Raw genomic sequence first — 13,143 nt, 5'->3', positions numbered from 1 at the left:
AATAGACAGCTTTTATGGTGAAAGAGAAGAACAGATTTCAAATTCTGAGGAAACTAAAAGTAGATTGTCTCCAAATGAAGCCCCAAGAGGTGATATAACCTGGTCCCCATCACACAAGACTCTCCTAGAAGAAATTAAAAAGGATCTTAAAAGAGGACTAGAGGAAAAATGGGGAAAGGAAATGAAAACTTTGCAAGAGGTTTGAAAAAGCCACATAACTCATTAAAAGGTAGATTTGATAAAATGGAAAAAGAAAACAACTTCCAGAAAAACAGAATTTGTGAAATGGAAAAAAATTCCATAGAACAAAACAGCTCATTTAAAATTTTAATTGGACAAATACAAAAAGAAATACAAAAGAGTAAATGAAGGAAATAATTCACTAAAATTCAAACTGAACAAATGGAAATGAATGACTCAATGAGACAACAAGAGTCAAGCAAGCAAAATCAAAAAATGAAAAAATAGAAAAAATGTAAAATACCTAATTGAGAAAACAACCAACCTGGAAAATAGATCTAGGAGAGACAATCTAAGGATTATTTGGACTCTCTAAAATACATGATGAAAAAAGGAGCCTAGACAATATTTTTCAGGAAATCATCGACAACTGCGCAGATGTCATAGAATCAGAAGGTAAAATGACCATTGAATGAATTCACCGAACACCTCCTGAAAGAGACCCCAAAATTAAAACCCCAAGGAATATCATGGCTAAATTTCAAAACTATCAAACTAAGGAAAAAATATAAGCAGACAGAAAGAAACAATTCAAATACCTAAGAGACTAAGGATTATTCAGGACCTAGCAGCTTCCATTTTAAAGAATCAAAGGGCCTGGAATCTGATATTCTGAAAGGCAAAGGAACTTGGAATGCAGCCAAGAATAAATTACCCTGCTAAACTGTACATTTTCTTTCAGGGAAGAAAATGGATATTCAATGAAACTGGTGAATTCCACTTATTTTTGATGAAAAGACCAGAGCTAAACGAAAAAAATTTGACCTCCAAATATAGAACTCAAGAGAAGCATAAAAAAGGTAAAAACCAAAAAAAAAACCTCTTAACTGTATTTCTGTTATGGGTATACATAGAGAGTACGTGTGTAAATCTGATTTTACTGTTATAATATAAAAGAGAAACTAGAGGTGGAAAGGGGATTGTAATAGAAAAAAAGGGGGGAAATGGAGGTAAAATGAGGGAAATTACATCTCAGGGAAAGGCAAAGAAAATCTATTATAATTGAAGGAAAGAAGGGAGGGTGATGAATATTGTGTGAATTTTACTCTCAGAGTAAGATTCAAAGAAAGAATATTAGACATATTTGGTTAAACCGAGAAACTTCTCTCACCCTATAGAAAAGTGGGAAGGGAAAGGGGAAAAGGGAAGGGATAGTCTAAATAGAAGGGAAAACAGAAAAAGTAAGGGAAAGGCTTAAGAAAAGGGGAGGGTCTCTAAAGGTAGAGAACTGTTTGAGGCAAGTGGTGCTCATAAGTAAAATACTGGGGAGGAGGGAAAAGAGAAAAGGAAAAGAGAAAAGAATGAATTGGTCATTTTAACTATAAATGTGAATGGGGTGAACTCTCTCATAAAGTGTAAGCAAATAGCAAACTAGATTAAAAGCCAGGACCCTACAATATGTTGCTTACAAGAAACACATTTAAAGCAGAGTGATAAACACAGAGTACAGGTAAAAGACCAGAGCAAAATCTATTATGCTTCAGGTGAAGTAAAAAAAAGCAGGAGTAGCCATTCTGAGATCAAGTAAAAGCAAAAATTGATCTAATTAAAAGAGATAAAGAAGGAAACTATATTTTGCTGAAGATATGTTGCTATAGATAATGAAGCAATATCAGTACTAAATATATATGCACCAAGTGGTATAACATGGAAATTCCTAAAGAAGTGAAGAGAGCTGCAAGAAGAAATAGACAGCAAAACTATAATAGTAGGAGATCACAACCTTGCTCTCTCAAAACTAGATAAATCAAACCACAAAAATAAATAAGAAATAAGTCAAAGAAATAAATAGAATACTAGAAAATCTAGGTATGATAGTTCTTTGGAGAAAATTAAATGGTGACAGAAAGGAGAATACTTTCTTCTCAGCAGTTCATGGAACCTATACAAAAAGTGACCATATATTAGGACATAAATACCTCAAAATCGAATGCAGAAAGGCAGAAATAGTAAATGCATTCTTTTCAGATCACAATGCAATAAAAATTACATTCATTAAAAGTCCAGGAGAAAAAAGACTAAAAAGTAATGGGAAACTAAATAATCTCATCCTAAAGAATGAATGGGTGAAATAGCAAATCATAGGAATAATCAATAATTTCATTCAAGAGAATGACAATAATGAGGCAACATACCAAAATTTGTGGGATGCAGCCAAAGTGGTAGTAAGGGGAAATTTTATCTCTCTAGATGCTTACTTGCATAAAATAAAGAAAAGATCAATAAATTGTGCTTACAACTAAAAAAGCTAGAAAAAGGACAAATTAAAAAACCCCAATCAAATACCAAACTTGAAATTCTAAAAATAAAAGGAGAGATCAATAAAAGTGAAAGTAAAAAAAAAAAACTATTGAATTAATAAATAAAACTAAAAGTTGGTTTTATGAAAAAAAAAACAACCAAATAAATAAACCTTTGGTAAATTTGATTAGAAAAAGTAAAGAAGAAAATCAAATTGTTAGTCTCAAAAATGAAAAGGGAGAACTATCAACCAATGAAGGGGAAATTAGAGCAATAATTAGGAGTTACTTTGCCCAACTTTAAGCAAATAAAAATGACAACCTAAGTGAAATGGAGGAATACCTACACAAATATAGATTTCCCAGATTAACAGAAGAAGAAATAAATTACTTAAATAGTCCTATTTTAGAAAAAGAAATAGAACAAGCTATCAATCAACTCACTAAGAAAAAATCCCCAAGACCATATAGATTTACATGTGAATTCTACAAAACATTTAAAGAACAATTAACTCCAATACCATATAAACTGTATGAAAAAATAGGGAATGAAGGACTCCTACCAAATCCCTTTCATGACTCAGACATGGTACTAAACCAGGTAGAACAAAAACAGAGAAAGAAAATTATAGACCAATCTCCCTAATGAATACTGATGCAAATATTTAAATAAAATATTAGCAAAGAGATTACAGAAAATCATCCCCAGGATAATATACCATGACCAAGTAGAATTTATACCAGGAATACAGGGCTGGTTCAATATTAGGAAAACTATTAACATAATTGACTATATCAATAACCAAATTTACAAAAATCATATGATTATCTATCTCAATAGATGCAGAAAAAGCATTTGATGAAATACATCACCCATTTCTATTAAAAACACTAGAGAGTATGGGAATCAATGTATTTTTCCTTAAAATAGTCAGTAGCATCTACATAAAACCATCAGTAAGCATCATATGAAATGGGGATAAACTGGAACCATTCCCAATAAGATCAGGGGTGCAAAAAGTTGCCCACTATCACCATTACTATTCAATATTGTATTAGAAATGCTACCTTTGGCAATAAGAGATGAAAAAGACATTAAGGGAATTAGATTGGTAATGAAGAAACCAAATTATCACTCTTTGCAGATCATATGATAGTATACTTAGAAAACCCTAGAGAATCAAGTAAAAAGCTATTAGAAATAATCCACAACTTTAGCAAAGTGGCAGGATACAAAATAAATCTACATACATCATCAGCATTTTTATAAATCACCAACAAAATTCAACAGCAAGAGATACAAAGAGAATTTCCATTTAAAACAACTGTCAATAGTATAAAATATTTGGGAATCTATCTACCAAGGGAAAGTCAGCAAAACTGACTTGAGCAAAACTACAAAACATTTTCCACACAAATAAAGTCAGATCTAAACAATTGGGAAAATATCAAATGCTCTTGGATAGGTCAAGCGAATATAATAAAGATGACAATACTACCTAAATTAATTAATTTATTTAGTGCTATGCCAATCAAACTCCAAAGAAACTATTGTACTGACCGAGAAATATCATATCAAAATTCATCTGGAAGAACAAAAGGTCAAGAATTTCAAGGGATTTAATGGGGAAAAAAAAGCAAATTAAAGTGCCCTAGCTATACCAGATCTAAAACTATATTACAAAGCAATGATCATCCAAAATCTTTTGGTACTGGCTAAGAAACAGAGTAGTTGATCAGTGTAATAAATAGGTTAGGTTCACAGAACAAAATAGTTAATGACTATAGTAATTTAGTGTTTGACAAACACTAAGACCCCAGCTTTTGGGATAAGAATTGACTATTAGATGAAAACTACTGGGAAAACTGGAAAATAGTAAGACAAAAATTAGGCATTGACCCACACCTAACACCATACACCAAGATAAGGTCAAAATGGGTTCATGATCTAGACATAAAGAATGATATCATAAACAAATTAGGAGAACATAGGATAGTTTACTTCTCAGATCTGTGGAGGAGAAAGGAATTTGTGACCAATGAAGAACTAGAGATCGTTACTGATCACAAAATAGATAATTTTGATTATATTGTTAAAAAGGTTTTATACAAACAAAACTAATTCAGACAAGATTAGAAGCGAAACAATAAACTAAGAAAATATTTTTACATTCAAAGATTCTGATAAAGGCCTCATTTCTAAAATATATAGAGAATTGACTCAAATTGATAATAGTTCAAGCCATTCTCCAATTTATAAATGGTCAAAGGATATGAATAGACAATTTTCAGATGAAATTGAAACTATTTGTAGTCACATGAAAAGGTGCTCCAAATCACTATTGATCTGAGAAATGCAAATTAAGACAACTCCGAGATACCACTATGCATCTGTCAGGTTGGCTAAGATGATAGGAAACAATAATGACAAATGTTGGCGGGGATGTGGGAAAACTGGGACACTGATACGTTGTTGGTGGAACTGTGAACAGATCCCACCATTCTGGAGAGCAATTTGGAACTAAGCTCAAAAAGTTATCAAACTGTGCATACCCTTTGACCCAGCAGTGTTACTACTGGGCCTATATCCCAAAGAGATCTTAAAGGAGGGAAAGGGACCTGTATGTGTGCAAGAATGTTTGTGGCAGCCTTTTCATAGTGGCTAGAAACTGGAAACTGAGTGGATGCCCACCAGTGAAGAATGGCTGAATAAGTTATGGTATATGAATGTTATGGAATATTATTGTTCTATAAGAAACAACCAGCAAGATGATTTTAGAGAAGCCTGGAGAGACTTACATGTACTGATGCTGAGTGAAATGAGCAGAACTAGGAGATCATTATACATGGCAACAAGAAGACTATATGATGATCAACTCTGAGGATGTGGCCCTCTTCAACAATGAAATGATTCAAACCAGTTCCACTTGTTCAATGATGAAAAGAGCCATCTACACCCAGAGAGAGAAATGTGGGAACAGTATGAGCCATAACATAGCATTCTCACTCTCTCTGTTATTATTTGCTTGCATTTTGTTTTCTTTCTGTTTTTCTTTTTTCTTCCTTCTTGATCTGATTTTTCTTGTGTAGCAAGATAACTGTATAAATATGTATACATATATTGGATTTAACATATATTTTAACGTATTTAACATGTATTGGACTACCTACCATCTAGAGGAGAGGGTGAGGGGAAAGAGGGAAAAATTTGGAACAAAAGGTTTTGCAAAGATCAATGTTGGAAAAATTACTCATGCATATGTTTTGTAAATAAAAACCTTTAATAAATTTTTTAAAGAAAATTAACAAGGACTGATTAGTAACTTCATTTAAGTAACAGAATAAATCAATACTCAAAAGCCATAAATACAATATTTCTTTGAAATATCTGAAAACAAAAAAGAGGAAAAGATAGAATAAGATATCCCTTTCAAAACAACTATAAAACTCTATAAATTATCTTGGGACTTAAAACTACCAAATACACACAATAGAAATGTAAAGTAAGACAGTCTTTAATAAAAGACATAAATATTTGGAGAAATATTCAATGATCATGTAATTATTTAATATAAAAATTATGAGAATAACTAAATCAATTTAAAGTTTCATGTCACACCAACAAAACTACCAAGAATAGTTTACAAAATAACAAACTGTACTTGAAGGAAGAATAGTTTAAGAACTTCAAGAAAAATTATGAATAAAGATAGAATGAAAGGAGTCTAGAACTCCAGATTTCAAATTATTTAAGGTCAATAATTATCAAAAGTATTTGGTATTGGTTAAGAAAAATAGAAAAGCAGATCAGTAGAAAAGCAGAACAAAACAACTGGGAGAGATGACATTGTATTTAACAGGAACTCCTGGGAAGATGGAGAGTAATCTACTAAAAAATAGGTTGGAATTAGCATCTTATGCCATCTAGGCATAAAAATATATTAGAGGAACATTAAGATTACATTTTTCACAATGATGGGTAGCGGAAATATTTTTAAATGTCCTTGAAACTACAAGGGGTCAAAAGCTAAACAGTTTTTTAAAAGAAGAAATATAACCTGCAGACAACAAAATCTTCTGTTAACGCTTCAAGTCACTAATAATAAAAGAAATGCTCATTTAAAAAACAATTCTGAGACTTCATTTCACACTCATTAAGCTTTCAAAATTTGGAAAAGGTTAAAATATGCAACAGTGGGTAGTAGGTATCATGGAAAAATAGGCACATTAATACACTGTCCAAGGAATTGTTCATTTTTCTAAAAAAAAACAGTTTGGAATTACATAAGAAAAGTCACTAACTTCATTTTATTTTACCTAATGATAGCTCTATTGAGTCTCTACCATCAAATACATATATTAAATAAAGGTCCCATATATAATGAATCTTCATAGTAATGTGAAACTGACAATTAATTAGATATGGTTGAGAAAATTGTGATATATACACTAAATTTAAAAAATCTTTTTATCATATCTCTCATGGACTATACACATGGTGGGCACACAAATACCTGTTGGATTGGACTCTATAGGAATTTCTACATCACAAAGACATTGGATTATGTAACTTTGCTTCCAGCCACGCCTGGGACAGTTTTTTTTCTGAGGCAGCCCTGTGACCTGAGTGATTCATAAGAGATAGAAAAGTAATATATCTGCATGAGATTCTTGGAGTTCTTTGAGACAAGCAGTTGCAAAATACAAGTGCAAACTTTTGTCTTTCAAGATTACTTTTAGACAAGGTGTTTTATAAATAATATTTATAGTGTCAAACTTCAAACTTTAGTTCTTAAATGAAACATCACTGAGTTTCTGGCTCCAACATTGTGCATATAAACTATATTAGTGTAGCAAATATATGTAATAATATTTTCAGTTTTCATGCACAAATGTTTATAAAATATGGACAAAGCAATCTGTAATATTTAATATTTATTTAAATAGTTTGAATAAACTGAATATTAATTCAAACAGGAAACATTCTAAATTCAACATATTATAAATTTCTAATTCTTCAAACACTATCTGATTTACAAAATGGTATTTAAAATCTTATTTTTTAAAAGTACACACACACACACACACACACACACACACACAGATAGAACACAACTGAAATTTGAAAGTTATAGTTTGACCACCAGCAATTATTCACATACATACAAGATAGCCTTTGCTCCCTCCCTCCTCTCACTCCCCCCTTCTCTCCCCTTCCCTCCTCTCTCCCTCCTTCTCTCTCTATTTTTTTTCTCTCTCTCCCTTATCACTTCTGATTCTTAATGTATACAATGATACAAATATATAATCATCCCCCAAATTATAGCTTACAGGAGCAGTTTGGAAGAAAGAAAAAGTAATTCATTATAAAAGTCAAATTCCATCCATGTCAATACCAAACAGAAAGCCAATTATGTTATTCTGAGCATTCATAGAGCACAATTTTATTTATCCTATTTTATCCATACAATTATTATTCTCAAGTAGAAAAATGAAATTTGAACACTACAACCTATGTGTCATAGTAAAATTGGCAATGGCAAGTTCCTGTCCATCAACAAGTCCCAATGTTTTCAGTGTTTTAGAAACACTTGACCTTGTTCATTCTTCTATTAAAGTTATTCATAAGTAAATTGCTCTATTGTTTTTCTCTAATGTGGATCTGATGGATGGTGATTTTATTTGAAATGAGGCATTATTAATAAGATAATTTAAAACCTCTTCCAGTTTACCAAAGGAAACCATATTTGGGGGAAGCTGACTACAATCTGAATAAGTCTCTTTTCTTTCTGTTTCAAATGTGTATATATGTAGCCCATCTACATCAATGAATACCAAGTAAGTATTAAAGAGAATATATTCACTTATTACTATTTTAAAAACATTTGTGGCACACTCAGCTGCAATTAAAGCATCTATGGCAGTCATTGTTGGAATGATTCTGTTTACCTCCCTTTGAGCTAATCTCTGTATAGCAATTCTAATATTAAATTGTGATGCTCTCCCTAAAGATATTGGTAAAATTCAATGAATATCAAAAAGCTCAGCTCCATACAATGTAACTTCTTTATTGAAAAAACCTGGGCCAAGATACATATTCTTACATACTCAATACAAAGTTTTGGTTATTTGGACATCGATAGAATGATGTTCAGATAGAATGAGGCAAAGTGCCAGGGTAAACTCAATACCAGCTGTCTTTTACCCTCCATCTATCAAAATTACAATGAAGCTTGTCTCTAATTTACTATATTTTAAATTTAGAAGTGATGTTAACATGCTATTTAACTATTTTCTAAGGTGATGGAGTCTAGAGCATATGCAATAATATTAAATTATCTATAGAAAATGTTACCAAAATTATTAATCTTGCTGAAATGTGGAACTACAGAAAAATTAGGAATTCTGTCATTTAGAAATTCTGTAGCATCTTAGATTTTAGATATTCCAACATCTCTAGGCCTAAAAAAATTACTTATTTAGATTCAAAATATCTCTAATATCTAAATCTATTATATAAATTTGTCTAAAATGAGATAGTCATATTTTCAGGAGTTTGTATGCTAATCGTTTTTTGAATAATAGCTTTTTAAAAAATATATGCAAAATAGTTTTCAGCATTTACCCTTGCAAAACCTTGTGTTCTATAAAACTACAGAATGACTATCATATCTGTCAAATTACCAAAAAGATAATTAAAGGACTTAAAGGTCAAGTATATCAAGGGATATAATGATGTATTTAACATCTGGGAATTAAACTACCAAAACACACAGGACTTGTGTAAATACAACCAGAAGATAAATTTACATATAAGAAATATATATGCCAAATGATTAGATATTTGATATGCATATCAGGCAACACCAACATAGGAAAAATTATTCTACACAACGACAGAATTAATGTTATATCTACCAAATGACAAAAGAGATAACTAAAAACATAAAAGGTCAAGAATATCAAAAGATATAATCAAAATATACATTATAAAGTCACACATGTAAATTTATCTAGAACCAGCTATTTAAAATTAAAAAAAAAAAAAGATCAGTAAGACAAACTAGGAAATTAAGGCATATAAGTGAATAAATATAATAATGACATGTTTGATAAGCTTCAGAAGGGATACTTTATTCAACAAGAAGTACAGTCTAGAGGAAAATAGATATAGATCCACACATCTAGTTTCCCAATAAATTCCAAATACTTAAATAAAATATTATTATTTTGAGGTACCTCATATTAAAATTGTATTAAATATTATTAGGTATCTCATATACAAATGAAATGAGAATAGAAAATTATAGTGTTCACAATTCTGGATAAGGGACAATTCATAATGAGGCATATATCAGAAAGGAACATCAAAAGAAAAAAATAGACAATTCTTTATCATATGGAAATAAAATCACATCAGCTAGCATCAAAAGAAAAGATACAAATTGTGAAAAAATTCCATTAAATGTAGCAAGTACAATCTTCTAACTGTAAAATTTATGGACAATTTAAACAATCATATAAATTTGAACCATTCTCGGGTAGATACATGGTTATAGACTAGGAACAGGTAGTTTTCAAAAATAGAAATGCAAGCCACCTGAAAAAATATTTATAATCATTACTAATTGGAAAAATCCTAATTAAAACAATATTAAGTATCACCTTGCACACATCAAACTACAATAGGTATTAAAAGAAATTAATTTTTGGAGGATTCTCTTAATTAACTGTTGACTATGACTTTATTCAACTACTTTACCCACCAATATTGAATTGTGCAAAAGTTGCAAGATTTTTCATATCCTTTGACCCAAAGAATTCACTATTGGTCCCATTTTGCAATGAAGATAATGATAGCCAGAAAAGGCCACATGTACAAAAATGTGCCTAGCAGCATAATGTGCTTAAAATAGTACTTTATTTTTCCAAATACATGAAAATATAATTTTCAACATTCCTCATTGCAAAACCTTTTGTTCCAAAATTTTCTCCCTCTCTCCCTTTTCAGTCTTCTTCAAGAAGGCAAGCAATCTGATATGACTAAATGTGCAATTTTTCTAAAAGGGAAAAAAAAACAAGAAAAAAAAACAAGCTGACAACAATAACATCAACAAGAAAAAGGTGAAAATATTATGCTTTACTCCACATTCAGTCTTCAAAGTTCTCTCTTTCTGGATATAGATGACTCCATTACAAATCTATTAGAATTGCCTTGAATGATTTCATTGTTAAAAGGAGCCAAATCCATCACAACTGATTATCACATAATCTTCTTACTACATACAATGTACCCTTGGTTCTGCTCACTTCACTTAGCATTAGTTAATATAAGTTATCTGAAATCAGCCTGCTTGCCATTTCTTATAAAACAATAATATTCCATTGCATTCATATGCCATAACTTATTCAGTCATTCTCCAACTAATACGCACCCACTCAATTTCTAGTTCCTTGCCACTATGAAAAGGCTAGCAGCCTAATTTGTAAAAACAAAAAGTTAGAAACAAAATAGGAACCCAAAATTTTGGGGGATAGTTGAATAAATGATGCTCTATGTCCTAAATAGCTCATTTATGAAACATTTTGAGGTTTTGCAAGGTTCTTTACATACCAATCAATAAGCCCATAACAGTGTTTGACTGATGTTCTAGGAAAAAAATTTTGGCAGCTATTTGTGAAATGCTTTGTAATGGCAGAAGCCTTGAAGCAAAGATATCAATTAAGAAATTATTACAAACATCCTGGAAAGCGGTAAAGACAGCCTGAACAAGGTAGTGATCATGTGAGTGAACAGAAGAGGATGGATGAGAGATCTGGTAGTTTGGCAATTCATAGGCTATTATGGATAGTGTTGCTGTCAAAAGAAATTGTGACATTTAATGGAGGAGTCAGATATCTCCAGGACATACACCTCAAGATGTTTAATAGTTTGCAATGTATGATTGGAAAGCTGAGAGAAGAAGAAGGAAGAGGAAGATGAGGAGGAGGAGGAATAGGAAGAAGAGGAAAAGGAAAAGGAGAAGGAGGAGGAGGAAGAGAAAGAAGAGGAGGAGGAAGAAGAGAATGAAAGAGAAGAGAACAGAAGAGATGAGGAGAAAAGAAAATGGCCCAAGAAGAGATATATCTGGTATATACAAACCCATATATTACATTTATATGTGAATTTGGGTAATAAGTGATAGAGACTGAATCAGTCTGAGGAGTAGCCAGTCAGGTAATAGGAAAACCAAGATCCAGCTGTGTCATAAAAAAACAGAAAAGAGACAGTATCCTGGAGAACAGAATGCGGGCTGTGCTAAGTGTTACACACAGATCAAAAAAGGGTAAAAATTAACAAAAGGCAATCATATTTGATCATTAAGTGTTAGTAATTTTGGAAAGAGTACGTTTAGTTGAGAAATGAGGTGAGAAGTCATATTACAAAGAACTGAGAAGAGAGGAATTAGACCCAAGAAGATTAGATAGGTTTGTTTTTATTTTACATATATATATATATATATATATATATATATATATATATATATATATATATATATATAAAATATGTATGTATGTATGTATGTATCATATATATATATATATATGGTTAAGAACAGGAGAGAACATGTAGCATGATTGATAGATTGAAGGAATGACAGCATCATAAAAGGGGCTTTTGACAGAAGAAATAGCCATGTAGGCAGCAGGGAATAAGTCCACAGACAGGGAAAGATTCAGGATAAAAGAGGGAGAAGGGATAAACGAGGCACAAAATTCTGAGAAAGATGTGGTGGGGGAAGGTATAAGAGGCACATGTAGAGATGTTGGCCTTGGTGAGAAGGACCACTTGAGTAAAGGAAGAGACAGTGGGTAATGATGTCAGTTGGTTTTGAGCCATACAAAAGAAAAGAAGAGAGAGCTTAGAGTAAAAGTCCCCTATTGACTTTATAAAGATGAAATGAGGTCCTTAGCTTTAAGAGTGGAGGGTAGATATGGTGTAGGAAATTTGAGGAGAGGAGAGGGTTTGAAATAACTACCATAGGGAGTGGGATAGAAATAGCTCATAGCAACCCAATGGGGTAGGTGATATTGTTACTCCCATTTTAATGATGAAGAAAGTGAAACTCAGGAAGATTAAAACACTTGCCAGAATCACAAAACTGGTAAGAGTATATGAATTTAATTGCATTGTGCTACAAGGAATGGTAAATATGAATAATTCAGAAAATATGGGGAAACGTGAACTGATGCTGAAGAAAAAAAAGAAACCATAGAGAACATAACATGACTGCAACATAGAAATGCAAGAAAAAGCACACACACACACACACACAAAAAAAAAACCTTCTAGTTAAAATACCTTCAAATTTAAAGAATACATATCTTTTCTATTAACATTTGATAAACTAATTATCTGGTATGGGGAATGTATTTTGCCCAGGATTATTTTGGAAGAGTTTTTTGAGGGAGAGGAAGAGGCTGCTGTTATGTCAAAGCAAGATTTATTAAAATCTTAAATAAATAATTTTTAAAATAGCTAGTTTTATTTATCTTGTATCCAAAATTTATTTTCTTAGTTTTGCTCAATAACAATTAATGTTGTACAGAGAAAACATTGTGTCAAATTGTTAGTGACTTGTAATGGTAATCAGCATTGTAAGTGCAATGACCATTTTAATAT

At 31.5% G+C, this 13,143-nt stretch overlaps 1 pseudogene; it reads right to left on the bottom strand.

Moving 5' to 3' along the window:
* Positions 1-7,743: 7,743 nt before the first annotated feature.
* On the bottom strand, positions 7,744-8,501 carry LOC100917522 (annotated as a pseudogene).
* Between the last annotated feature and the right edge of the window lie 4,642 nt (positions 8,502-13,143).

This window comes from Sarcophilus harrisii, chromosome 5 (genome assembly GCF_902635505.1).
Source record: "Sarcophilus harrisii chromosome 5, mSarHar1.11, whole genome shotgun sequence".
NCBI lineage: Eukaryota > Metazoa > Chordata > Mammalia > Dasyuromorphia > Dasyuridae > Sarcophilus > Sarcophilus harrisii.
Note: the sequence above shows the minus strand (reverse complement) of the source record. Positions and strands in the feature narration are given on the sequence as shown.